The sequence below is a fragment of the Python bivittatus genome, unplaced genomic scaffold, assembly GCF_059951505.1.
Source record: "Python bivittatus isolate LINGU-HERP-01145 unplaced genomic scaffold, Pbiv_v1 ctg000020_np1212, whole genome shotgun sequence".
Taxonomy (NCBI): domain Eukaryota; kingdom Metazoa; phylum Chordata; class Lepidosauria; order Squamata; family Pythonidae; genus Python; species Python bivittatus.
Window position 1 is genome coordinate 72,663,588 of NW_028277030.1, and position 26,109 is coordinate 72,689,696.

The following is a 26,109-nucleotide window of genomic DNA, read 5'->3' on the forward strand; positions in this document are numbered from 1 at the left end:
GTAATTCAAGATGAGATAAATATTCCAAATTGTTATGCTGTGTGCTCAGAATGGCAGAGAATTAATTTTTGCCTTAACTGGTGATCTGTTATGAGAATTCTTCTTCTTCTTCTTCTTCTTCTTCTTCTTCTTCTTCTTCTTCTTCTTCTTCTTCTTCTTCTTCTTCTTCTTCTTCTTCTTCTTCTTCTTCTTCTTCTTCTTCTTCTTCTTCTTCTTCTTCTTCTTCTTCTTCCTTTATATGACACATAAGATGCTAGATATTGTTGCCAATATGTTCCCTAAAGCTGAGATTCTGGCTATATATTCATTCATGTTTTGAACTGTATTTAGAAATAGATTTGCTTCCTAAACAGGATATAATTGGAAGGCATATGTTAGAAATGCATTTTCTATTAGATGCATTATGTATAGATTTCTCAACAGCTTTATTATCACCAAGGTTCTAACAGACACATTCTCTGCAAGCTCTTCTTTTCCATATAGGTCAATTGGATCTTGCTATATATCACTAAACTTTAGATATCTGAAATAGGTGAATGTAACTGAAGCCCAAGTAGTTGCTGCACCTGTGCATTTCACAACGTATGCCTTAAGGTTTTTGTAAGCTAATGGCATGACTTTGGCTTACACTTTAGAGAGTTTCTCAAGGTCTCACTTGCTTCATATGATTGCTCCAGTTCCATTGGAAAAAATTACATCTTTTTCTCTCTACCCAGCTTGACAACATCTCTAAGCCACCACTTCTAGATATACCAGCACTACTCTGCTAGTTCTTTAAGTCCAATGCTTCAGATACCAGTTTTGTTGGGCAAACTGGAAGCCTAAAGAACTGTGCTAGCATTTAAGAGCTTCATATGCCTTTGTGGGCAGTTGTTATATCCTCTGTGAATTCAAAAACTATTTAGGTGGCTGTTTAAAACAGCCTCTTCTTAGGACCCATTTAAATCCATTTGTCTATTTGAAATCTTGTCTACTACTTTGGTAGATTTATTCCTTGCCTTATTATCTCTCCCAGCCTTGTCTTATAAAGATAATTTTGCAGCCATATACGATTTCATTGCCTCATTATTCTCTTCCTCTTAAATGTCTTTAAGCGTATATTGAACAAATGCTTCTCATTGATCTTTAGGTTATTTCCTATTAAATTCTATTTAGTATGCAATTTAAACATTATTTGTATTTTTTTTCCTTCTTTCCTCCTATGATTTTCGAATGAGATTTTAGCTGAAAGGCTCGTATCTTGTGGCTGTAGTACCATCTTTTCTTAATCATATTATGAAGAACTTTATCCCCAGAGGTTTCAGTCTTTAGATGCTATAGTTTGGGAACAGTTTATAACAAACAAACAACACATGCTGCCAAACTGCATCCCAATGACTTTTAAAAATTTCTTCGTTAAGTAACATGTGACAACATTTATTCCATAGTCTAACATCATCACCTTGTAGGTTTTGGAGTTCTTGCTTCCTAGCTGTTGCTGGCAGGGTGAGAAACCACCCACTACAACATGATGGCTAAATATACTTTACCTCTTTATGAACAATATTGCCTGAATTCCTGAAGTGGGCAATTCAGTCCTTGAAACTCACAATATTACAAAAATACTACTTTATGAGATTCAATTGAAAGTTCTCACTTTACTAAGTGAATCTGTCTTTGTCATTGTGTGCTATACTTTTGGAATCTATGCCTAGACAAAAGTACATATTCTGCTTTGTTTCTGCACTTGCATTAAATATACATTTAATTATGTTTCAAAACCTACTTCAGAAGTTGGCAGTGTCTGTCTGACCTTGTCTGCTATCAGATGGTAAAGAGGATCAGGCCTGGTTGAAACTCAGATGGAAAATCTCCACATAATACTACAGCTGTAGGCTAGACTGAAAAATATCACTATTGCTGCAAAAATAGTACATCTGTCTCAACTCCAAAGCTCACTGAAGGCAAAATATGCAAGTTCTACCCCTCCCATTACACAGCAAGTTTTTTTAAAAATAATTTTATTAAAAGAAGATTTTACAAAGATTTAAAAAACTATAGAAACATAGAAGAAGAAATAGAAAAAGATTATAAAAGGGTAAAAGAAAAAGTGAAGAACAAAAAAAGCAAGAAAAAGAAAGATATATAAAGAAGGGACTTCCAATCTTCTTTGCAGCCATCACAAACATAGTAATTACCATCTCCACCCTCCCATACTGCATATCCTAGTTCCCTTCTTCCCATAAACAAACGTTTTCAATCAAAAAATTCCAAAATCAGCAGTTCATTTTTATAAATTTTCAGTAAAAAGTCTATAAAGGGTTTCCAGTCTTTTTACAGCAAGTTTTTTTGCTTTTTGGAAGTTTGAGCACATGATCTGAAGCTTGGAAAAAGAATGTGTAACTGATAAACTATATGTTCTTTTCTGTGAATGAGCTTATCCATTCTGTTAAGGTGCTCAAGTTATTTTCTTGATGCAACACTCTAAAAAAAATTGAAATAACAAGGCCCAAATCATTTACCTATCCTTTTTGTGCACTAAATGATTTTCAGTGAGCATGAATTAATTGTGGTTCTGTCCCAGAGCTAATGTTCAAAAGTGTCATCCAATTAAGAAGTGGGAAAAGGTAAATTCTAAATTGTGAAGCCTAACTACAAGAATTACTCGTGTGATCAATTTCTGCTCATGCCTGGAAGGAATTAAGAGATGAACAAGCATTTTAATTTCTCTATCCTTGGTGAGAGCTGAGAGATTAGCTCTGCTTGTTCTAGTGAGGAGCAAATTGTATTTGAGATGCTCTCAATATAGCAGGGGAATTTTTTATTCACTCTTCTTGTTCTTTTTTTTAAACTGAAGGCAAATTCTTCAATGGTTACTCAAGCTTACCCAATCTTTTCAGAACTACCATTCATCTCTCTGATGGTAGACTGTGTGTTGAGGTTATTTTAACTCCAATTAAAATAGTGGTGGGATAGTAGTAAAGAAATGAATTATTTTTATTATCTTCTAAACTAGTTGACAGCTCTGTCTCTACGCTTTAATTGGATATTGTTCCAGCAAATCTGACAATGGCATGGGTGCATCTAACTACTATATTTGATCATCTGTTCACCTTTTTCCCCTTCTAATGTTTTAAAAATGTCCCTTTCTCTCACTCTTAAGCATTAGCAATGGGTAGTGGAGCAGAGGAAAAGTAAGTAGGAAGGTAGACATACCTGAAATGTTTGTTATGTTTATCATTGACCATTGCTACAATTATGTAGATAACAGTAGAACTGCTCCTCTCAAATCCTTCAATAGAAATTAAATCCATTTTAATTTTAATGTTATTTTTAACTAATTCAGGTTGATAAAACTGAGGTTAGTAGCACATAAAGCAGATTTGAACTTTTGAGTATTTTTCTGAGATGACAATTCGCAAAAAAGCACTTCTATATTCAAATGCAACTACTCATTATATGGGTGGAATTATACTTTTATGTGAATGGGCTCATGCTCTCAAAGGCATATATGAGAAACGTATGACTTTGTTTTGCCCTTTGTAAAATGCATAGATCCCTTGTAAGTGGAAAATATAAGAGATCAAGTAGGCAGTTTTTATATTAACGAAGCTAGAAATAAATTAAGCTGTTATGCTACATAAGAAAAATCAATTAAGGACAAATTGAGGCAGGATTAGTTAGTGGTGGGAGAATATGTATTCTCCAAGAATAGCATCCCAGCATAAATAACATAAAATTCTTCTTCTCCTGAATAGGATCTTGCAGTCAGCCAGCCAAGTCTGATTTTTCCAACCCATGGAGGAAACAATAGCATCTGACCCTTAAAAAAATGATATGGAGGCAGTATTTTATTAGGATTTGGATTATAGATGTGAATACCTAACTAACAGGAATGGAAGTTCCACTGAACTTAATAGAATTAATTTATTTCCAATTACAAGCACACTGACATTATTTCTCTTAACTTGCTGGCCTTATTGAAAGGTATTCTGTAATTTATTCAACTTTTTGATTGAAGTAGCTTGGCACTGAAATTGTTCTAGGGCCATAGTGGGTCCTGCTTTAGGGCCAAAGTAAATATTAGACGCAGAAAATGATGAGAGATGGATTTCTTTTTCTGAAGTTCCTTACAATGATTTTCTGGGCATGTAAGTGAGATACCAGTCAGTGGGGCATACTTCAATTGGGGGAAAAATATGGCTTTGGGGTCTGTTTCATGGTATAGGATGCTTAAACATTATGCAAAGTGTTTTCCCTTGTCCTCTTTCACTGCTGATTTGATGTCACAGCTTCCCATTGTGAGGTTTCTTAATATGAACTGTTAGGAGGATTGCTTAATGCAGATATAATGTTCATATATTATTTAACTCATAAGTTTTTGCTCATTTAATCTTTTTATCTGCTTTAAATGACCTATTTATTACTGAACTTGTAATATCTGTTATGCAAGTTTATTTTTATGATAGCTGCTATGTTCTTTAACTTACTTTGAACACCTTTGTGGAAACCACTGTAAACCAACCTGCTGCTTGAAGCCCTGAAATGGGGCTGCTCCAAGCCCTTCCCTGTGTCATCTGAACATGGACAGAGAAAACTTCCTCTGGGTCTGCCACTGAAGCTAAGTGCTAGTGATTTCACTCTGGCAACAATCCTGGTGGGAGTGTTGCACACACACACAGCCCTTCAAACCAGCCTGCCAAGAAGATGCAACATTTGGACATTTCAAGCTACAGATTTGGAGGGGTGCTTCAAGAAATGCCCCTACAAATGGTTTTGCATAGCCCTGGTATAGAATGAAGAGCCAGTCTGGTGTAGCAGTTAAGGCACCAGGCTAGAAACCAGGTGACTGTGAATTCTAGTCTTGCCTTAGGCACAAAGCCAGCTGGGTGACCTTGGGCCAGTCACTCTCTCTCAGCCCTAGGAAGTGGGCAATGGCAAACCACTTCTGAAATCTTGCCAAGAAAACTGCAGGGACTAGTTCAGGAGTCAAAAACCTGACTTGAAGGGACCAAAAAAAAAAAGAAAAAAAAAGGGTGGGACGTTATAGAATGAATTGACTGTAACTGGCCATAATTATTGCTTCTGTCTTTTTAAACAGGGAAAGCTACTCCTGAAGGATTACCTGGGATCACAGAAGCAGAGTGGTAATAATCAGTTCTTTTTCTTTTTGCAGTTCCTGTTTCAAACTCTCTGAGATGGACTATTTGGGCTGGGAGGACTTGGAACAGGAAAAGGATCAACCCTTTTCATCTCTCTGATGAAGATAACTTCTCTGGAAAAGGTGTTTATTTCCTGCTTAAAAGGGTCTGTGAACAATGTTACAATACACCTTCCTAGGTCTTATCCTATTTGTGTTTTTAAAATGAACTGAAGCAGGTGTTCTTCACAGTTCTGTATGTTGTGTAAATTCTGTAAAATAATTCTGTAGCATTCACATGTGTGCAAAAACAAGACAGGCATAACTGTCTTAAATCAGATAATTCTAAAAGTGTTCTTGAGGGTATAGTTTAATTTGGTCTAGTTTGAAAGTCCATACTGTCAAAATTAGAAAGTATATCCTATTGAGAAGGAAGCACAGCTGGACTTTTGCTAGGAACAACTTAGATGTTTAGGGAGGGAACTCAAAGTAACACTGCTGACATCAACACCATACCTTTAAGAAGCTACAGAGGTGGAACACTCTGAAATCTCCATACCTTTGGAGATCTGTAGTTTTATTTGGACCTGAACAAATCATCTTAGTTCAGAAAATAACCCCAGGCTGATCACGGTAACTCCCATGCCAGGTAAGTATGCTGGTCTATGATCGTAATAAAGACTTGGTTTGTTTTGAACCCCAGACTGATGACTAAAAGATAATTAAATCATTTGGATATTCTATGATATTTCCATAATAAATTGTTCATACTGCATATTAAAACATCTACCTGGGAGCTGCCAAATGTGATTTAAGGAGTTTATCTCTGTGGTACCTTTTCATCTGTTGTGTTTTTAAACTCCAGATTTGATTGCTTTAATCATACTTTTGTTAGGTTGTATTGGTTTTTATTGTACTCTGAGAGCCCTTCCTATAGTGGGGCCAACAAATTATAAGGATGGTAGCCTGTTTCTCTTTTGCACTTAAATTAATAATGTTTACTCATGACCTAAAGAGATGGCCATGGTGCTGTTCAGCTTCACCTGTGGTCACTGTGAAGTTATTTAAAAGCTTTTTTTTTTCTCCGCTGTGTTGCAAACATGCAGACGGAAAACCCTCTTCCACTCAATACCACTCCTCTGCGACAGACGGCACTTCAACTCTGGCTTTGCTCCCCAAGAAACAGCTTGAAGCAGTGTTGCATTGGTTCCCACCACAGCTGGCTTCAAAATGCCAAGAAGGGCTCCTTCTAGATGACCAATCACAGAGTGCAGAAAAGAGCCTTGACCCAATGGATGGCCGCTGGGTTGTGACCATGGCAGTGGGAACAGAGACGGCTGCCAAGCTGCCCTGCCCTGACACGACCCCCTGACGCACCCCCCTGGCACGCAATTCAAGAGGCTTTGTGCCTTCGAGTCAGTGTTGACTCCTGGTGACTGCCTGGACAAGTCCCTGCAGTTTTTTCTTGGCAAGATTTCAGGAATGATTTGCCATTGCCTCCTTCCTGGGGCTGAGAGAGAGTGACTGGCCCAAGGTCACCCAGCTGGCTTCTTGCCTCTGGTGGGACTAGAACTCAGGGTCTCCTGGTTTCTAGCCCAGTGCCTTAACCGCTTCACCAAACTGGCTGTCTGAACATAGGAACACAGAACATGCTGGGAAGGGGGTCAGGAGAGAAAGCCCAAGAGATGGAGGCTGGGCACTGCAGAACCTCAGGCTCTTAAGCTAGAAAGCGAGAGTGCTGTGCACCAACCGAGTCGGAAGGAAGTCCACTTGGCAGCCCAAGGAGGACGACTGCGCAGACAGCAGGCAGGCACCGTGCCAGTCTGAGAGGAGCTGGCGCTAAAGAGCCACATGGAAGTGTCCTAAAACCAGTGTTGCCATATCCGGACTGCAGAGATCCGGGCGACGGCGGCAAACAGATACAGAAAATTCCTTGCCGCCGTTTCGTGGTCCCCCGATTACTGCGGCCTCGATATGGCTAACCGGTCGTGACCTGCTTCACCTCTGTTTTTTCCCCCTCAGACGTCCTCGCACTCTTCTTCTCACGCATTTTATCCACCAGACGGCTTTTTCAGATCCTCTGCTCTGCCTTTGACGCGTCTTCCTTCCTTCCTTCCCCGATGCAAGAAAGCCTCAAGCGCTCGTGGATTGCTACGCAACCCGCGCAGCCCCCGCGCGTTCCGCCTGCCTGCCTTCCTTCCCAACCGGGCGGCAGATGTTCGCGGGGGCAGAGCAGCGGCCCTCAGCGTCCGCGCTAATGGCCAGAGACAGATAGCGGAGCGCAGAGGACACGTAGGGCACGTCTAAGACTAAAGCTGCAAAAAACGACTGCCAAAGCGGTCTACCTTGAAGCAGGGCGGCAGAACGGAGCGGAGCGGCGCTTGGCCAGCCAGCTCCCGAAGAACCCGCTTTCTAGCCCGATCGCTAACACTTTGTGGAGGGTTTGCGGAGGGGGACGGCAGAGGAAAACGAGAGGGAGAGAGATACGTACATACATACATTCTGGAAAGTGTCGGCTCCTTTAAATACTGTATGTTTTCCACTCGCCTGCTGCTGGAATACAGCACACTTCGCACAATATTGAAAGAGGAAGAGGAACCTCTCTTCATGTCTGAGGAAAGACAGGTTTATCAGCCTTTCTGCGTATGTCACACTTCTTCATCTAGTGTGTTTCAATCAGTTAGTTTTATAGCAAGTGGAACATCTGAACTGCTGCCTGATATGAAGGTCTAGCGTATTACCGCTGCATGGTAGGTAGGAATTCAGCAGGTGTATGTACCAATCTTGAGGATGCAAGCTGACAGTGAGTTGAGACCACTTGATTGTGGTTAGCAGTGGCTGGGTTTGGAGGATGTTAAACTGAGATGGGTTTCATTTTCTGCTCAGTATGAACTCAGCCAATTATTCAAGCAAACCATAGGCTTATCACAAAGGGTGAACAAGTCACCAAACAACTGAAGGCTAAGTGTACCATCCATATAAGACGATCAATTTCATGGCTTGTACCCATGGTGGTGAGCTTAAGAGGGTTGAGTTGGGCTTGACTCCTCATAACATCATGGACTCATCCATGCCAAAAGCACAGAAGTGATTTGTCCTTATCTTTTTCCAGAATGTTCTTCAGCTTCCCAGTTTAATTGACATCCTTGTATTTCTTGGTAATCTTCTGTCCAGATACTAACCATGGCTGACCCTGCTTAGTTTCGAAGCCCAAGAGACTTTCTGAGGTTTAAGGGGGACCAAATTAGGAGTATGCATAAACAGACTCTACATAATCTTGACTTCCTCTTTCACCATCTTTGGCCTTGTGGAGCCTTGTTATCTTTTTATCTGTGCTAGCAGTAGTGTGAAGACGATGGCCAGCAAAGTTTACTAACTTTCTATCACTAAGCATTATGGATAAGGACTTTGGAAACTAGCCGTAGCTTGTTATACAAATTAATCTTCTTTCAACACAAATACAAAACGCTATTGTAACAGTTCCATACTTCCCACATGGACTTCTGGGGGTGAACTACCTATTTCTACAAACATTTCTTAGAGGCAGACATCAGTTCATTCAACGAGCAGTGCTTGGAATCAATGGGGAAATGCCAGCTTTTTGGCATTCAAAAGTTTGTTGTAATATGTGTTAAGAGAAGGCATCATTTATTTCAAGGACTACCGTATGCTCCCTTTGGCATGCTACAGACAGAAAGAAACTACTGGGGTTTATTTTTATATATATATTTCCACTTTTCCTTGCTGGCTGGGGAATTCTGGGAGTTGCAGTCCACCCGTCTTAAAGTTGCCAAGGTTGAGGAACCCTGATACAGCACATTGGTTCATCCTGTACTTTCAGAGGAGACTTTCATCGTACACTCATCCTGTCTCATTCTTGGAATTTTATTGGAAATTCTAACATTGGATATTGGGAATTTTATGAGGAATCCTAACATCAATATCTTTTTGAATGATAATTCTAGGAGATATCTAACCCCTTAATTATGGTTAGTAGGCAGGTTTTGCTCTGGGTTTCCCCATTTATTTTTTCTGTATATGGGAATGGGAAAACTTTACCCTGATTGATGCACTGGAACCCCTAAATTTGCAGAACCTTTCAGAATCACAAGAATGTTATTTAAAAATCATATCATACAGCATAGCTTATTATCTGTATCTTAACCAGTCACTCTCTCTCAGCCCAACCCACCTCACAGGGTTGTTGTGGGAAAAAAAGGAGGAGGAAGGAGTATTATGTATGTTTACCGCCTTGAGTTATTTATAAAAAATAATGAAGGGATAAAAAAATCAAACAAACAAACAAATAATTCCTGAAATAGTGTAAATGATTTTTTCTCCAATACATTTCATTGTTATGCTTTTAAAAACTCTTATTCCATCATTGGATGTATTGCTGAAAATATTTAACTGCAATGTGGAAGAAGTGAAATAAATAAAAATGTGTTGTCTTCCTTTTTTCTATATGCTCTTGAGAGTTATGTGATTTTTATTGGTCTGGGCTTCATGCTAGAGGCCTCAAGACTGCCTCCTCTTAAAGGGCAGGGGGCAATGTATATAGCTTTATATGTGATTTATTTATCTATTATTTAATGTAATTTGGCACTGCCTGCCTCCAGTTGGCTCTGGGCTGTTCACAAGTGCTGTAGTTAAAAAAAAAAAAAAAGTACAAACCTAAATCAAGATGGTATCCTGGTACAATATACAGACAAATTGAATTTAAAAATATGGACTTCACAGCCGATTATGGTTAATTTTGCTTTAATGTGTTTCATTGATGGTTTTTGTATGTTTGAATATCAGTTTTAATCTGTTTCTATCTGGTTGTTGTTTTTTTAAGTGTTGTGAGCTGCCCAGAGTCACTTAGGTGAGATGGGCAGCTATACAAATTAAAAGAAATGAATAAATAAATAAAAACAGGAAAGAAAATTATCAAGCAGAAGACCCAGCTCTCTGGAAAAGGCTCTAATGCTGGGAAAGGTGGAAGGAAAGAGAAGAAGAGGACGACCGACAGCAAGGTGAATGGACTCAGTTACGCTGGTGAAGAGTGCATCATTGGAAGACTTGAAAGAACAGGCTAAGGGATAGATTGTAATGGAGAAGATCTATCTGTGTGGTTGCTAGGAGTAGAAAATGACTTGATGGCTCATAATCAATCATTCAATCAATCTCATCCAAAGGGCAATCACTGCAACAGAGAAGGCATACTTCCTGGGTACCTATAGATTACATTATTTAACTGAAGGGACCCAGAGCATGCTAGTACATACTAGCTGAGCAGAAACCAGTCTTTCAAGTAACCTGGCTCTATCAAATGTGTTAACCACTGACCAGAAGGAGGCACTACACAACCAGTTCCATCCTTATTGGGACTCTTCAGGTGTAGGTATCCTCCATAGTAAATGTTTCATAGGTTTATGCTCAAATCTCATTAAAAGGTTGAACATAGAACATCTAGTATGGAGGACATCTATTCCTGAAGAGTCCCAATAAGGATGGAACTACTCTAGTGTCTCCTCCTGGTCAGTAGTTAATAGAACAAAAGTGCTTTGTAATATCTAAAGTAGAGTCATGGAGTAAGGATAAACTTTCACTGTTTATCTCCAGGTCTTAACGTTTTAAAACAAAATGTTCTGTCTCATTTCTTTCTCAGCAATTCTTATAATCTACTCTTAGTTCAAGAGATGTGTGTGTATATATGACTGTGTGCACATGTGTATGTATATATGACTGTGTGCACATGTGTGTATATTTAAAAAGTTGCCCAAGAAACATATGAATTATGAAAAAAAAGATAATGATATATTTTCTGAAGTACTAGAGAAAATAGCGGAATTTATTGCAAGAAGACATGGTTAATGATTTTGAAAATAACAGTTAACTTTAGATTTGTGCATTTCACTTTTGTAATATACAGACACCAGTTTATTTCAAAATGAAACTCTGAAACCACTGACAACAGAGTAAGTTCCATTAATTGAGAAGTAATATGGACTTAAAGTAAATGCTTTAAGCATTGCAGCCTTAATATAACTGTCTTCACAACATTTTACAGATGGATAACTGAAGCACAGATTAGTAACTCTTGGTGCGTGCTATTGGAAGGAGACTTCCTGTTCTTATCTGTGTAAGCACAGAAAATTTCTAATTTAGTTACTTGAAGCAAAGTGTCTTGTAAGCCGCAAAGATCTATGTTACTGTTAAAGTCCGTAAGTGTAACTTAGAGTGGATCAGTTTGCTGTAAAGCAAATAATTCCACATTTGAGTGAGAGATATTGTTTTACTTAGAAGCAATTATGAAATTAAAGTAAAGCTTCTCTAGACACACAATCTCTTGCAGTAGCAGGGATATAATGTGATGCTAATGAGGCACTCTACCTGCTGCCCATTTCTAATGTTGATGGGAACAAGTTATTGAGTGTCCCATTGGCCTCAGTGAGAAAGTATTTTATGCTCCTGATCTACAGATACTTAAGCATTTGATGAAGGAGAGCTCAGAGGAATTAGGGTTAGAAGGAATACATACATACATACATACATACATACATACATACATACGTTTAATGCTATGCTGTGGTAGGGTGGTTGCTGTATTAAACCATGTGGATTAGTTCTGTAGTATGGAAGGGTTCCACACCAAGGCATACTTTCCTAATGGTACTAGCATTCTCAGTGGGTAAGTTATAGGGAAGCATCTTGATATCTAACCTGGTCAATGAACCTTGATAAAAGTTTGTCACTTTATCATTTACTGTAAAGTGTTAAATTCTAGTTTTTCACTGCATCAAAAGGCAGATAACATCAGTACCAGCCTGGTCTCCAGGGGAAGAGATTTCCAAAATGAGAAAACCCTCCAAGCTCTAACTTTAGCTGAGTCCTTGCTTCGTTATGCTGATTTTTGGAAAGAAGGTCAGTTTATACTTCAAATGTATCTGCAATACTTCAACAAAGTTGGTTCCTAGGATGTAACATTTATTTATGCTAGTTACTTAATCAGTCTCTGTTCCACTTGCCATATCTAAATATTTATTTACTGAATTCAGTTTGTACACTGCCCAACTCCAATAACAAGATACCTTGTAATGGTGTTATGAGATGACTAAAGCAATCCGAGCAGGGTTTTCTATGCACTACTGAAACAGAACCACTTAAAACCAGTATGAACAGATGCTTTTATGCTGAATCATTGTATTGATCCACTAATGTCTGGTAGCATCTCTTCAGACTTTCAGGCAGGAATTTTCTAAGCTCATTCATTCATTCAATTTACGTACTTTCTTATTCACATGGGTTTATACATTCCTCCAGTCAGAAGCCTTTGAATAGTTTATGAAATCCTGTTTCAAAAAAATTAACCTATTAAGTGTCAGACATGGTTATGCAAATTAGGTTCTGATCTATAAAAATAAGCATAAAGATCATAGGAAAGATAAATGTCTAAGTTCAGTGAATGGACAACATCTTATCAAAATCTCGATCTTATCAAAGTAATGGAAGATATGCTATTTAAGTTGAATAAAGCAAAGGTGGAGAGAAATAAGTTCATCCAGTGACATTGATATAACTTGTCTTAGATAAGCAATCTATATTATGAAAATGTGTACTTTTCAGTAGCTTTCTGGTCAGTAGCTTTCTGACAATTGAATACATTGTCTTTTGACATACATATTGAAATATAATTCTAGATATTTTTAAAATAGCAAGTAGTATGTCCTAACATTCAGAGAAATGGTGATCTGGTTGAACAGATAAGTTCCAGTTCATACATCAGTCTAGACCTTTTGAACTATTTCATGTAAAATTCACAAAAAAATTGAATTCTTCGAACAGGAAGGACTTGCAAAAACTATTCTCTTGATATCTTTCAGCCTGGAAATGTGTACTCAACACTGCTATTTCCTTTCCCTTCTTGTCAGTTCTGGATCAATATTATAGGGGTGCTACAGATTAGTATTCCTGACACACAGAATAACACCATCTAGCTGAGTCAAGCAGTTTAAAAACTAATCATTTTAGAGTTCAGTATTTATCTCCCTGACTCCTGTTTTTTCTTCTTGGGCTACTGGGTCTTTTGGTTTGCTTAAGAAGTTTTGGAGGGCTTTAGTTGGTTTGTGTGTTACGGAGATGCCATGTGGTTGTAACAGTCTGTTGGTAGTTTCTGAAACGTTTCTGATGTATGGCAGTGTTATCCTTTTCATAGCTTGTGTTGGTTGTGTTGTAGTAGGTTGAGTGGCCAGGCACTTTTTGATAAAGTTGCATGGATATCCATTTTGTTGGAAGGTGTTGTATAGGTGGTCTGTTTCCTTTTTCTGCGGTTCTGGGTTGCAGCAATGCATTTGTGCTTGTTTGAATAATGTTCTTCCAAAGCTGCTCTTGTGGGAGGTTGGGTTGTTACTTTGGTAATGGAGTACTTGTTTAGTGTGGGTTGTCTTCCGAGAGACTTGGGTTTCTAATTTGCTGTTGTTTCCTCTGCTGATGAGGATATCCAGAAAGGGTAGTGCGTTGTTGTTTTCTTCCTCTCTGGTGACTTTTATTCCTTTGAAGATGTTGTTGATGGTTTTATGTGTCTTCTCTAGTTGTTCCTTTTTTATTATAACAAAGGTGTCATCTATATACCGGATCCATACTTTAGGTTGTATGTGTGGAAGTGCTATAGTTTCTAGGCATTACATTACAATCTCTGCTATGAGTCCTGACAGTGGTGATCCCATGGGTGTGCCTCTGATTCGTTGGTATATTTGTCCATCAAACTGAAAATAGGTAGTGAGGCAGAGGTTGATGAGGTCCATGATTCTGGGTATTTTGATCTGGGGGTATTTGGCTAGGTCGGGTGTGTTAGGAGTCATCTACAACATACAGTGTAAGGACTGTAACAACCACTATGTAGGACAGACGGGCAGAAGGCTTGCAGAGTGCATCCATGAACACCAACTAGCAGTCAGATGACATGATGAAAACTTCTTAATCTCATAACACATGGACAGACTTAACCTTAGTTTCAACTGGGAAACTGACCAAGCTAAATCCAAAAATGCGAGGGAATTCTTGGAAGCTTGGTATTCAGACAAGGCAGCCATCAACAGGCACATAGAGATAAACAACATCTACACACTATTCAAAAGAGACAATAGAAAGGAAAACAAAAGACCAGAACGTCTCCTCACCAGCAGTCATCGCCCAGATAAGCAGAGATTAACACCAAGATTACCACCAGACATACAATCAAGCAGTAAACAATACCCTAATCAAGGAACTACCAGAAGGAAAAAATAAAACAAAACAACCCCCCACCCCCCCCAACACTGGCAGGGCATGCCACAGTATATAAACAGAGAGCAAACCCCATCCCATTCTAGCACTGAAGATGTTACCTAGCCAGGTAACGAAACGTTTGCAAGAAAAGAACCAAGCTCAGAGAACCCCGAGGCCTCCACAGTTCAACTCTGAGCTACACATATTCGCTTTTATAGGTTTAGTTTAGTTTAGATTAGGCTGTCTGCATTGTCTATTCATCTGTAATCCCTTAAATCCAAGCACAGTGTTTTGTAGTATTGTTTGTTCCTAAATTCATTGCTCTAGCATCAGATTTCTAGAAGCGATCTGCATCTCTGAATTGCTTATGCAGAGATCCACTTCTACACAGCTTAACTGTCCATGTAGCAATAGGCCTGCAATTCTTCATATACTCTTCAAGTATCTGCCTCAATCTGTGGATGTTGGAGGAGAGTAAGGGTAAAAGGGCTGCCTTGTTCTGAGGTAGAGCCAGTATTAAGTTATTTCCTCCTATGTGTGAATGCCCCAGATTTGCAATACCCCAGACAAATTGTATGCTGCTTAAGACGTAAGCATGGTGGTGTTACCTAAATTGTGTTTGCATATGCTGGAGAGTAGTAAAAGAGCAGCAGATGTTGCTTCCTTGAATAAACAAAATGTGTTACTCTGTTTCTCTTTCACACTGAATTGAGTTGTGGAGCCATTTGGTGTTTATGTGTCAAGGCAAAAAAAAATAAAATAAATAAAAAATAAAAATAAGCCTCCTCTTGAAAATAAAAGTGTAGAACTTGAAGGAGAGATTTCCTTCCTTTCCTCCTTCCCATCTCTTTACAGAAAATGAAGTAGAGTTCTATAGTGAGTAAAATAATAAATATTCCATAAGATGAGGTATATCTATTTTGATTTCAGTCCAAATTTTATGATGTTCTTAAAAATATTGGTTTTTCTGAAAAACCACTTGTAGTAATTATAGTTTTATATACGTGTCTCTCCCAAGTATATACTTCATTTTATGGAATCCAAAATTTATCCTTATATGTGTTGCATACATCATTCCCAATAACTTTATTAGGAATTATACATGATATATATGGAGAAATTGGCTGGATTCACACATGAATGCCCATTGTTTAATCTTCTACCAGCATTGGTAGACATGGATGCTCTTTCATGAAAAAAAAAAAATGGATACAAAAACCACTGGATTTGTGAGGGCTGTTTCCTACATAATAGTCAACACTTGATGATCCATACTATGGTAGCAACCATAAATCAGTAGAAGAACACATGCTTTTGTGTACAGAAGACTACTGGTCCAACCCTGTAGTTAAAGAGATCAGACAATGATATTCTGGAATGTCTGCTGTTTCTCCTGTTACCATGGACAAATAAATCATTTGAGTTGTACAGGGCAGCTTTCTTTCTCCCTAAGTGAAAGTGGACAATCAAAGGCCCTAGGGCAGTGTTGTCCAAACTTGGCCACTTTAAGATGAGTGGACTTCAACTCCCAGAACTCCCATGCTGGCTGGGGAATTCTGGGAGTTGAAGTCCACTCATCTTAAAGTGGCCAAGTTTGGACAACACTGCCCCAGGGCCAGATAGCCTATGAGCCTAATTTTAGGGCTACCAGAACCCTCTCTAGCCATATTTGTGGAAGATCAATGATGTGGTTTCATTTGAGGTTGGGAACACACAAAAATGATACTTTAAGTCCTAAAATAGGCATAATATTGACTCTCTCAAGTTGAATTCAGCTCTGTCATTAAACTCTCCATATGATTTGTTTTGACACTAATACAGAGTATTTGCCTTCTTCTAGGATGGCTTTTTGACTCCCCAATTTAGTCTAAATAGAAAGTGTGAGCCCACCCATGTACAAGACATGCCCCCTGCTTGGTATCATTGCCCCATCCTCTCCCACACAAAACATGTCAAATACACACTTCTAGCTACCAGAATGTTGCACTTCCTGACTTGTGGTGAACATACATGTAGGAAATCACCTTTTCCTAAGGCCAGGCCAAGACATTTTGTTACCCAAGGCCAAGAAGGTGACTCTGCTTCCTCATTGTATGTTCCAAAGCTGATTGGACAGTAAAACATTGTTGAAGGAACTGTTGCCCACTGGCCCTGAGAGAAGCAGTCATGCTTAAGATGAGCTGGCTAGGCTCCTGGGAACATCCAGCTCCATCCTCCACACCGTTCCCAACATCTGCTGCCTGAGACAGCTGCCCTACTCTAACAGTGGGATCACCTGCATTACAGCTTTTCAGAGCTATAATCATCTGAGACAGAAGCTGGGAATGCTACTCAGGACAATGCTAAATGCTTGGGGGACTCAGGAAACAAAGCAAGATACTGGCTGAATTAGACACAGAGTACATTTAAGAAGAAAAGGAAAAAGATGACATTGCTATGGCTTAGTGCCTAAGGCAATTGTTCGGGAACATTTCATGCTTACCTTGTGGCTGATTACTCTTGAGTGCTGCCAAGGTCAGTGGAACCTTGGGTTATTTGTCAAATGAATGCCAGTTGCATCAATTAATGACCCCAAATACAGTAAGCCAGGCTTGCTCGGTTTTGAAAAGCATTGTGCATGTAGATATTGTCATAACTGAGAACTACCAAAAAACAAAACAAAAGCCACCCCAAATTCCTTGTGCCTCCTAATCTGTTTGTAATACACACAAATGAGCCTTAAATCTCTTACTCAGATGGCTATTCTAAAACAGGGTTCTTCCTCACAGGCCCCTAACCACAACATGAACATGCCTCAGGAGCCACTTTCTCCACCATGTGGCCATGACTTTATAATGTTGCCTTCATTTCTTCCCCAGCCCATACCTGAGGCAGCCTAAGGTTGCCCTTAGCCTTTCCAATTTTAAAGAAGCATTTTTTCTCTTCTCCTGATATCATTTTTGCCATGGAGATGATTTGGCTGGTTTCGCAGACTATATGATTGCTGACATTGTCAGGAATTGGAGTCCCCTATTGGTCACTTCAAGCTAATGTGGACACGTCCCACCCTCTGGTAGCTGAGGGTGTCCTCAAGGGCCAATTTGGGCTGGGCAGCAGGAGAGACCCAAGATCTGGCTTCCTCAGAGTTATCCACAAAATGGCTCTCTGGTGCTTTCCGTAGTACTGCTATGGCCTCCTTACAAACACAGGAACAACTCTTAACACCTGAAAATGTGCTCACCCTGTTTTATAAGCACAAGTCCAGCGCTCCTTTGAAAGAGCACTAATCCTGGGCTATCCAGAGGACTGATTCAAACCAGGACATAGAGACAGGCTCTGGCAGCTGGGTGTAGTTGGTTCTGTTGCTTCTTCCAACAAGTAAGTGAAGACAGCCCTGTTTGCCAGCTTTATTATTATGGCAGAAAAGCACAGGAAAGAGGACAATACAGTTTAAGCTGGCATAATTTTCTGCCACACACAGGCTGCTGCATGGCACTTTGGCTTGGCCCTGAGGAATTAGAAATATAACGTAACTTCAAAAGATAAATATAACTTCATACCCACAGAAATATAATAGCTAAACAGCAATGAGAGTGTCAGTTTTAAACATTAAACACACACACACACACACACTCACTCTGAAATTAGACAATGAGTGTCACTTTTACACATTAAGCACACACACAGACACACACTGAAAATAGTCTTTTCATCTGTCTCCTGTCTAGAAAAACAATCTGGACTGAAAGTCAGCAGTTCACAATGACTCACAAAAGAGAGAACGGAGGGCTTTCATAAATTATCATCTCAGATTGGTTCTCTCAGGTTTGTGAAGGAGCTGCGGCAGCTTTCCCCATCCCATGCCATATATGAGTTGGATTACAACACCCATAATTCCTAGCCACCTCACCAGTAGGCATGAGAGCTGGGAGTAATGGAAGTAGCCATTCCAAGTATTTGGAAGATTCCAGGTTGAGAAAACTGAGTTACACCAAAAGATTTTTTTTTTCAGTCTGCCATGGTTGTGTGCCTAGGCCAGTGTTGTCCAAACTTGACCACTTTAAGATAAGTGGACTTCAACTCCCAGAATTCCCCAGCCAGCCATGCTGGCTGGGGAATTCTGGAAGTTGAAGTCCACTCATCTTAAAGTGGCCAAGTTTGGACAGCACTGGCCTAGGTCATTTAGAGAACTGATGGGTAGACTTTTAATATAGATTTATTTTTACATCGGTTCCGTGGACAGTAACATATGTGTTACGTAATAACAGAGCAGAACGACTCTACTAAGGTTGCTTCAGTGTTTGTTTTAATCTCCTGTTAAAAAGCCTATTTCCTTGCCCAGTTTTTCATTTATAAACATGCAAGGGATGTCTTTTTCTCCTAGTATTAAGTGAAGTGAAAAAAAATCCTTAATCTTCAAGTGAATGTACTGCTTAGTATATAGTTCAGCAATCTTTACAACTCTGTTCATGAGGACCATTGTCGGGTAGGGGAGGGAAGACAAAAAAGTGCAAAACCGAGGTCTAAGTCTCGGGTAGTTTTGGATTCTGATCCCGTGTCTCCTATATCCAAGCTTAGTATTGTGGACAGATTGGGCTATCTCTCATCTAAGGAAAAAGTGGATTCCCCCCCCCCCCATTATTTTCTTCCATTCTGAAATCAGAGAGATAGTTTCATTATGTTCTTAACTGTTCCTACACTGTGCTGATGCTGGCTGACTCTGTGGCGGAAGAAAAGTTGGTCTGGATTGAAAGAGCAGGGGAGCAACTTGCCAAGTGGACTGCAGGCTACCGTGGCCCCCACTTAATTTTCCAGCTCCTGTGTCCTCCTGACCTAGGAAGCGATGGCCAATTGCATTTCTTCCTGTGGGCAGGTCTTATTGAATATACATAGTGCTTGGGTGTCTGTCTGTGTGTATGTGTATGCATACGTGTCCATATACAAACATATATAGTTAAATTAAACTTATCTATACAAAATTAAATGCACCAATATGCAGGCACAGCAAAAAGCTTTAAAATAAAAATTCCTTTCTTGCCTTTTCCCTGGTTTGGCTCAATAATCTCTGTTGCAACTGCTATTATAAGAGTCTCTCAACAGTATAATAATTATAATATTTATCTTACATGCAGAGAATCAGTGGTTCAAAACCCAGCAGAATTATTATTTTTAATTACTATTTTTTCCAGGAATTACTCACCTTATGGCTCCCTCCCCCCACAAGTTCACCAACACACTGTTTCATTGTTTTTCTATCACTAGAGTTAGAAGGATTTCATGCCTGTTCCTAAATAGCCCAAATATTGGGTAAAAGGAAAAAAGCTGCTCCAGCATTTCAATGGTATACTGGTTAACTTATTATTACTTTTTAAAGAGTTAAGCAGGCAGAAATATGGGTAGCTCAGGCAAAGAAAAATAGTAATAGCAATAATAATAATCAAAATGTTTCTGCCATGTTCTGAACCACTGACCTTCTATATGTCAGGTGAATGTTGTAACCACTATGCTACTGGAACACCAGGAGTAACTAGATGCAATACAGATTAGACAACTGCAGTGTCGCAACCATTGATTCAAGTCAGTGATCATTTTGGCACCAGCTGGAAAATGCTATTTTCAGCATGGAGTAGAGAAACAGGTAGTCGTCGCATTCACAATGGGCTGGGGCAAGTAGAAGATGTTGTCTGTTCCTATCCTCCAGAATCATTGGTGGCCAATACTCAGGTTGGGGCAACACGATCGTGCAGATGTGCCCGTAAAGTTCCGTATATGCTAATATGATACAGACAGAAAGAATGGGGGAAACAGAACTCTTGGCATAAGCTATACAACCCCACATTTTTACAGCTGTTGGGCAAATATCTGTTGCCAAAGTCACTGGCAAATTCCTGACAGATATGCAGTTTTTAGGGATTACCTTCTGTCCCATTTTGTCTCTGATGATACAGAAAAATAGTTTTGTTTTGGGGCTCAAAAAGCAAGGAAATTGTTTTTGGTAGTTTTTGGTAGTTCCATTTCTTGAAAATTAAATATGCAAGGGTTTCGTAAAAACAACAGTCCCTTTGCTGGATTAGGAACACTGTTTTCTAAAAAAATTAATGGGATGTATAGAATATAACATTTAGGAATCCTAAGTTTTACTGATAACACTGCTAGAAGCAAAGGTTCTATAATAGGTCTGTGCAGTGCTATGCATTCGAAGATGAAAGAGTGCTTTGGAGAGTACAGACGTACAAATGTAGCCCCAAATGTGTCTTTTTCTACTGTTACATAATCTTGGGAAAAGACATAGCTGGATTAAGAAGTTGCGGAGAGGTACTACGTTTACCTGCCTGAATGTTCCCAGATTGCCTGGGAATTCAAAGCACTACATAATCCTCATATATAATGACTGAGGTCACACTGATTTCTTTACTCATGGTTTATTAAATAAAACACAATTGGCTGTGCTTGCATGACATGCCAAACTGTAGAACTATGTTTTACAAACCATAATGCCTGGCTTAATCTAACCTGCTAAACTAAAAACAATAAACCCACTTGACTGGGATACTGACAGACATCCACGGAAGACAGGGAGAAAGAGGTTAGTAAGAGTAAGAAGGAGGTTGAGAAATAGGATGACAGAAGTAAAGACAACTTTAATGGATTGGATCATGAGAAGAAAACCAGAATTAAACATTTCCTACAGAATTGTAGTTAGTTAGATCAAAAGAACATGAAGCTATCAAGCCAAATTCTGGCCTAAAAATCAGTTATGGAAAAGTAACTGGAAAACTAAAGATCTCAAGAAGCATAGGCCGTGTTGCAATGTTTCCAATATGTTTTGATGATCTTTGTGCGGTGTGAGAGCCAGGGTGACTTTTGAGTAGTAGCAGGTTTTTTTCCCCCTCACAGTTCTGCGGCTGGGTGGATACACTAGAACAGTGTTGTCCAAACCTGGCCACTTTAAGATGAGTGGACTTCAACTCCCAGAATTCCCCAGCCAGCCAACTCATCTTAAAGTGGCCAAGTTTGGACAACACTGCACTAGAAGAATCCCTGTTCTATGTTTGAACTAGGATTCCTGCTGTTGACCTTCACAATGTATTCAGCATGTTTAGGCCATATTTTCTCTCTCGGCCTGAGCACCATTGACAAAATAACAGTGGAGAAACAGTGACTTCCTTTCTGGTGGGAGTCCCTGACTTTTCTCATATCCCATCACAGACTTTTTTTCTGCAACATAAGGTCCACTTTTTCAAACATGCTGTATATGCCTATCATCTTTATTTTTCCACCCCTTTCTCCCCCACTCCATTTTCTTAACCCATTGTTCTCTTAAAAATAGGGATGCAACCACCTAGCTTGTGCCCAATTGATCAATGTTCTGAAATATGTCTGATATACCAAAAAGCAACAGATTTTACACTGGTTCATTTTTCTAAAGACCAGAATTTCTAAAATGGCAGGTGGCAAGTTCTATCTTTGAAGAGGTTTCCCAGTATGTGAGAGGAGTGGGAATGCTGCCTCCAAGCTGAAGCCTGCTGTGACATATAAATGCAAAAATAACTACCCTATAACTATTGCTCTTGTATAGAAATGTAGACAGATCGAACCAGTCAGTGTAACTGGCTAAAATTACTTTACTTGTCTGGCAGCCCTACTAAGATGTTTAAACAAAGTATGATGCTGCTGCTGGCCTGACTTGCTTTTGATCAGAATCCAACCTCTCTGTGAATTCATGATTTTAATATCAGTGGTCTACAGCAATCTTTTGTAAACTGGTGTCCTCCACGTATGTTAAATCTAAGCTCCCAAAACATCTGGAGGCTTCAGGTTGGGGAAGATTGTTCTGTAGGAATTATAGTGAGTGGACTTCTTAGCAGTTAAAATGTTATATCTTAGGTGATACTTTGCTGGGGATTTCTGACTCACAGCTCATACTTCCTTCTCTTGTGCTTCTTGGAAAAAAGCAGCACAGAACTTTATTCTGGTTATATTTATACGAATAAAAATGTCAGAGATAAAGATCTAATCATCATCCTCACCCTTTTTCTCCTCTTTAACAAGAAGTGCTTATTCTTTTATCACCCCTTCCTTTTTTTACCTTCACCTCTTCCTGGCAGTGCTGACCCATTTGTACATTAACAAAGTAAAAGAAAGGGTAGTAGTCACTTTAGGTATTTCTTAACACAATGTACACTCTGTAATTTACTCTTAGCTATCTTATCAGTTAGAATCAATCCATGCAGGATGAAGGCCTCTTCACTGAAGGTGGTGGACCATAATCTATCATGCTGGTGCAATGCAGGTTGGTAGTCAGGTGCTTTTCAACTTCCCAGTCTAGGGCTAAGAGAGGGGAACTGGGTCAAAGTCACCCAGTTGGCTTCCAAAGCCTTACCAAACTAGCTCTCTTATTCATACAGTATTATGTCTATCTCAACATGCGGTTTAATAAAATGTATAAATAGCTTCACATTTCACTTGAATTTATTTCATTTAACACTGTTGTTTCAGACACCCACTGATCTGCTACAGAACAGGAAGAAGGAGAACCAGCTCCTATTAAAAAAGACTTTTGTATTAATACTTTTACAACATGTTCCTTAACTTCCTTTGTTTCTTTTAATGTCTTGCAGGCAATTACTTCTTATGATACTAAAGACTGGATATGCATTACCCTACAGTATGACATATGCAAGTAAAAAAAGCAAGATCTTATCCATCCAGAGTTCTCTATCCTTAATATTAGAATTATTTACACTAGAACCAGAGTAGTTATCCATTACATAAAAATACCGTGCGTCTGAGATCTGAGTTGGCACTTAGTATTGCATATGTAGGTGCCACTAATGGGAAAAATCTTTGATGGAAGTATTTTTAGTAAGTGCCTCGTAGGTAAGTAAGTAAAATAAGGTTAATAGTTCAATACATAGCATTTTGCTACCTTATTTCTACAATGACAGATCAAGGATCACAAACATATTCTGCTGTAAGAAGCATGTTAATGTCAAGTTACTAAAGGCCCTGTCTGTGATGAGTTAACCTATAGTTGTCAGAGTGCTACCTCTTCTTTCTTTGTTACAACTCAGGGACTTCATTCCCAAATAAATCTTATTTAGGATTGGGCTGCAAGTGTTAAAATCAGTAGGATATCACCTGATCACGTGAAAAAGTCCTGAAGGTGGTTTATTCCATTTGCTTTTTGTACTATTACTATTACTTACAATGTTTACATCCTATAGTTCTCTGGAATAAAAGACTCTAGATGGTGTATATGGGGGAAGAGGTGGTGTCTCCCTTGATTAATCGAGGTAGGTAAGGCTGGGAGAATATCTGTCCACGTCACTCAGAAAGTTCTAGGATTGAGGATTTGAACCATATCCATGTCTAACATTTTAACCACTACACCACACTGCATAGGAAAACAACATTCTTACTGATTTTAAGAATGCCTAGCTCTTTTTCTTTTTGGCACAATTGCATTTTGCAAGCTCCTATTTATTTTTCATTACATTTTGAAGTTTTTTTCCCCCAAAACTAAAGAATTGCTTTGGTGTTCAGATGAATCTTCATGGCCAGCTATTCTCATTAAATATTTTCACCTTGCATACCTTTTAATGAAATGAATGCCCTATTTATTTCTACCTCTCTTTCCTTCCTTTCTTTTCAAGGAAATCCTACATGGGAAACAAAGAGCATCAATGCCTATTGTACTGTTGCGTGTAATGCAGTTCTCACTGTTATTAGAACCAAACATTTCAGTCCCTGTTTCCCTTTCAGAAGAATTTAAATATTAGATTTTCGTTAGTGTTCTATAGGGTCTACCAGCCACTGAAAGGAAAAGGGCCATTTCATTCTTCAACTGTAGCATAAAAATGTTTATCTGGATGACTGTAAAAGCAAATGCAGGCTTTTGTCCTTTATTCTAGGACAAGGAAGGATCTACTGTGCTTGGGGAAAAATGGTGGATGGATGACTTTGAAGAAAAAGAAGGATAAACTGAGGAACACAGGGGGAAGGAGAGCTGAGAGAACAGAAAATAAGGCAGACTGTTTGAACTCCATTACCAAGAAGGTTCTTAATGTATAAGGGTCAATTATCTCCATATATATTTATAATGTCAAATTTAGATTCATATGCATATCATTCTCACTGTTATCTGAGACAGGTGCATAATGGGATTGAAAAGTTATTTTATCAAGAGTTGGCATTTAAGCATCCTTTTTTTGTCTTGCTGTTAATAAATTTAAACCAGCTCAATTAAACCCAACAACATAATAGAGATAACAAGACAGTCAGCCAGTCACTCACCTACATGTAAGATCCTGTTAGGCAAAACACTAAAAACAGTCACTTTCTAATACTGATCAGACAAGAAAAGCAAATAAACGTCTGTCAATCTGTAACAAAGGTTGGTTAAAGGGAAAACATATGTGTCTGCTCTAATAGAGAGGTCAGTTGCTGAAGATATAGAAACCAATTTTGCTAGATTACAACATTTCAGCTATTCTACCAGACTCCTTTTATATAATGAATTCTTGCAGGATATCTCTGCACAAGTCAAAATGTTGAACAGCATGCTCAGAAGTTGAGCAGAAAATGAAAATAGAGCTATCAGCTGTTGTCTCTTAAAATATCTCCCTTGCCTTTTACCAAGGCTTTGGTTCTACTGGAGTTGGCAGTCTTATTGATTTGTTGGGATGTAGATCTAACAAATGTGATGGGATGTTTCTTTTCTCCAGGAGATCATCTAGTATCACCCATGAGCCTCCAATTAATTAAGGGAGCAAGTTGAAGCCTCCTACACTGGGAAAGTTACTTATACTATAACTCTACTAAAGCAATATAAGAAATGGGATGATGCACTAGTAAAGCAGAAATAATATTAATTAGGCAAGCAGAACAACAAAATTGGTAGAAGCAATTTAGCAATGTGAAGCATTCTTGAAGGACTATTGCACTTCCTCAAACTCTTGATCCTCAAATAACAAACTTCTTGGAATATGGATTCTCGTACACCTGGGGAAATCATACATCCTTTTCAATAGTAGTGCAACTGAACATGCCAAGTCATGCTAGTTGGGAATCCTGGGAACTGTAGTTCTATTCAACATAAAGGACACATATTTGGGGAAAAGCACTTTATTTCTTACAGATTTTTACCGAGAAGAAAATAGATATTAATTTTGTAAAAACCACAAACAGAATCTTGTTCGTGTACATTGTTCACATTGTGAAAATCTGTAAAGGCTGGGGTACTTAAAAAAAATGGATGGGTCATAAACTCTATTCCCCAGCTCTGCTTGTAGTTCTACTGCTTGCAGTCAGCCTGTCAGGCTCTTTTTAGTCACCTTCCTACAATCCATTTATAATCTAAAGTTATATAGAATTTAATCACATATTTTCAGCACACATATTTATCATACCTATAACCTACTCTGTCTTCAGATGTAGCCATCTGCATGCACATCTGTCTTGCTATGCGCATGCATTTAGGCAGAAGTGAAAGCTCCTAAATTGTCATCAGTAAAACCATCCACACAGTAATACAGCATCTGGAAGCCATCTGAATGTTCTGTCTTTGGAATTACATATATGGCTTCTTTGATAAGATTATGAAGCTTTCACTTTGCATATATTAATTTGCAGGATGAGGATGGGTTTTGTGCATAAGCCAAATGGTTAGTTTATTGGGGGACAGAGTAGCTGCCTGGCTAAATAGTTTGTAATGCTGGTGTAGCATACCCACTTAGCACTGGAATTGGTAATGTTAT

At 38.9% G+C, this 26,109-nt stretch overlaps 1 long non-coding RNA gene across 1 annotated transcript in view; it reads left to right on the forward strand.

Moving 5' to 3' along the window:
* The window catches only part of LOC148217092 (uncharacterized), a 56,534-nt gene extending 46,662 nt beyond the window's left edge, over positions 1-9,872 (forward strand). Inside the window, exons 3-4 of the long non-coding RNA XR_015796321.1 lie at positions 5,156-5,263; positions 6,226-9,872. This is a non-coding gene — a long non-coding RNA (uncharacterized LOC148217092). The remainder of the gene's footprint in view (positions 1-5,155; positions 5,264-6,225) is intronic.
* The last annotated feature ends 16,237 nt before the right edge of the window (positions 9,873-26,109 follow it).